Here is a 3,951-nt window from a genome sequence, read left to right on the forward strand (position 1 = left end):
TCCAAGGTGAACCGTTCCAACGTGTCCTTGAGCTCTTTAATTTGAGCTTTCAAATTGGAATTTTCTTCCTCAAGTTGTTGGACTTGAGTTGAACTTCCAATTTGAACTGACTCAGTTAAAGAGCTCGAGTCAGTCGCTTCCTTAAGGGCTGTTACCTCCTTTTGGAGCGACTTAACCCGGACGTTGGATTCAGCCAACTTTTTTACTAAGTAAGGTAATAATTCATGCAAGTTATCTAATTGAAATTCTGTGAGTAGTGAACTTACAGTGGGTTTTGGTCCTTCAGAAACGAATGTAGATTCGTGGCTTCGATCAGACTCAGTCTCGGATTCGCTCTCGGTTTCTGACTCATACTCGGACTCAGTTTCCGCCACAGTTGCTAGTACTGGTAGAGCGAGGAAGCTCATCGGTTCTTCTTCGTCGGACCTGGATTCATCTGAAGACTCGGATCATATCTTTTCCTCTGTCTTACTTGTACCTGCAACCATCGTAATGCCTTCCTCGGCCGAAGTAGTATTATTCTGCTCATCTAATTCAAATAAATCGTTTATTAAATTATGCTTACTTACTTGAGCGTCAGAAGTGCCCTCGTGTAGTTCCATCAACTTTTGCCACAACTCTTTTGCACTTGCGAAGGGGCCGATGCGGTTCAGTTCTTCATTGGTTAGGCCACATTGTAGCATGCAGGTTGCTTTGGCATCGGCTTCAACTTTTTTCATTGTGCTAGAATCCCAGTTGATGCATGAGATAAGTTCTCCGGTGTCGTCACGTTGAAGTTCGAGTCCGGTCTGGATGATGATCCATATCTTGACTTGCGTCTTGAGGTGGTATTCCATCCGGTTCTTCCAATATCCAAAGTTCTCGCCAGAAAAGAGCGGCGGTCGGACGGTGCAGAATCCTTCTTGGAATGCCATTTTAAAAGAACCTTGTACACAAAAAAATAGAAAAAAAATGTACCAGGACTTAATCCTGGATTAGCAGTGCAGTATGGAAGGATAGAAATAAAAGTTCACTAGTTTTGAGAAAAAATAATAAAATAATAATAAAATATTATTAAAAAATATTTTAAAAAAATATTATTTCAAATTTTGCCAAATTCAATATTTTATCAATACTTATAAACCGTGAAAGGAAAAAAAAATTTTGAAAATAATTTTGGAGGGAAAAAACGAAAGGCATTTCACCTTATAAAGACGAAATGCTTATAATTTCATTCATAAAGATGAACATGCTTGTTTATGTTCATTCATGAAGTATGATACCTTGTATGTAGCTAGGTTAAGCCATTATGTCACATGTTGCACTAAAAGAATGGAAACCCTACTTGTAGGTTTCGGCCAAGGTAGAGTGTAAGCTTAGAGTTAAGTTTTTTTTTATAACCTAATTATGCTTGGTTATGGCTCTACAGGTTGTATGATCCTTTGTATAAGATTGGATAAGTTTCCATGCTACATATTGTACAAATGAATTCTTAGAACCTCACCTTAGGGTTCGGCCAAGCAAGTGTATGGGCTTAGAGCAAAGTCTTGAAATTTAACCATGCTTGTTATGCTTCTTTATGATGAATGACTAATTATCTAGAGTTGATTTAAGTTTCATGCTTTGTATGGTGGCCAACGTTTAGAATCCATGCTAGTAAGGTTTCGGCCAAGATTGGAAGAATAGGATTGGGGAAAAGTTTTGAACCCAACTATGCATGCTTATGTTCCTCATAATGTATGATTTCATGATATGATATGCTATGCCCATGATATGATATGCTATGTTCATGATATGATATGTTATGCCTTATGGTATGAGATAAGCTATGTTCCATGATATGATATGCTATTCTCATGATATGATATGCTATGTTCATAATATGATATGGTATGCCTTATGGTATGAGATAAGCTATGTTCCATGATAAGATATGCTATGCTCATGATATGATATGCTATGCTCATGATATGATATGCCATGCTTGATGTTATGAAGATAACATGTTATGCTTTATGTTATGATATGAACATGTTATGTAAGAAGGCTTATGTAAGAAGAAAAGCCTAAGAGTTGCTTCCCTGAAAGTTGGGATCAAGAGCACTCTTCATGGTATGGCAAAGAAATGCTTCCCTTAAGATGGGATCAAGAGCTCTCTTCATGATATGACAAGAAATTATGACATGTATGATAAGCTATGATATGCATAATGGCATGATATGTATGACATGATATTTTACCTTGTATGGCTTGTACCAAGGGTGGGCTCCATAAGCGCCCCGAGGTCGATGGTCTATGAAACAGGCCTCGTAAAAAGGGATGGGCTCCTCAGTACGCCCCTAGGTCGATGGTCTATGAAACGGTCCTAGATCCCTAGTAGGTTCAGGGCTAGCTACCCTGTCATAGGGATTGCGCGCATTTATGTATGTATGTCGTACAAGCCGGGCCCTCATGATGATATTATGTTCAAGTATATATATGATATGTTTTAAAAGAGACATGATGCATATGTGCATTCTATGATACATGATTTAAAAAAAATATATACATCTTGCATCTACATGCACATATTTTATGAATTATTATTTATGCACTATTATGAACAGGTATGAGTTATGATACATGCTTACATGATACGATATGTTTCACGATATGTGCTTACATGATATGATATGTTTCATGATATGCACTCACATCCGATGCTATGATATGTTATACTTCTTATATGATATGATATGTTTACGTTATGTTTCCCTCATGCTATGTTATGATATGTTATGTTTCTCACATGATAAGATATGTTCTATGTCATGATTCCCCATGCTATGTTATGCTATGCTATGTTTTACATGCTATGTTGTGTTATGTGCTTTATGTTTTATGAGTAGGAAAGGAGCTCATTAAGCCCTTAGGCTTATAGTTTTATGTTCCTTGTACTGCAGATAAAGGCAAGGAATGGATGAACTAAGGGGAGCAGCAGGAAGGACAATGATGATGTGTGTGGAAGTGGCATGGTGGATAGATCAACTATATTTGGTCAAATTGTGCATGTGAACTAAGTTTGGACCCTATGCTTATGTTGATAGTTTGAGCTAGTATGTTATGCTCTTATGATATGTTGCTCATGTTAGAATAATTATGATATGCTAAAATGTTAATAAGTTATGATTCACATGCCATGTTTAAGACAATCAAATGCATATGATAAAATTTTTAAGTATGTCTTCCGCTGTCATGAGTTCATATGCATTAGTATGTTAGGTGAATGTAAGTAACCCCGTCCCTCTAGGGTAGCCTTAGCGCCCCCTGAAGGGGTGGGCGTTACAATTGTTATTATAATTGGCCTTATAGTTTTTGTTTAAATTTGGAGCATGTAGTTTAGTTTCATTGTATAACACCTCAGTTTTAGATTTTTCATTGCTGAAATGAGTAAGAACAACCCCATCCAACCACTTTATTGAGTATGTAGTAGAGTGGTTAGGTGCCCTATTAGTTTTCTTTAGACTTATGGGTAGTTGTATGTAAAGCAAGACCAAGGTTTTAATAGGATCCCTAAATTTCAGAATTGGGATCAGCAGGACGCCGAGTGCTCGAAGAAATGCCGAGGCATTTGTTCTAGGAGTTCTAAACAGATAATAAGTATTTTCTTTTAAGAGGCTAGTACCTGACTTCCGAGGTTTTCGTTAAACAAATCCAGATGGCCGTTTCCGAGGTCTCGACCCTGGTACGACCAAGGTCTTCACCCTCGTAGGACTGGTGGCTCGCTACCCCAGCCCCTATTAGGGAGCGCGCTTTGGTACTACGCCTGGACCCAAGAGAAAAGTTTATTATTATTTTGAAGTATTAAACTATACGTATTTGAACTAGCAAATCAAGTGTCATAGAAGTTTAATTCAGCAAGATAGCTTCTTATTCCCAAGTTCAGCAAGTTAGAACTATTTGTTCCTTTTAGCGCTGCAAACCTTAGTTTAT

Source organism: Zingiber officinale, chromosome 10A (assembly GCF_018446385.1).
Source record: "Zingiber officinale cultivar Zhangliang chromosome 10A, Zo_v1.1, whole genome shotgun sequence".
Taxonomy (NCBI): Eukaryota; Viridiplantae; Streptophyta; class Magnoliopsida; order Zingiberales; family Zingiberaceae; genus Zingiber; species Zingiber officinale.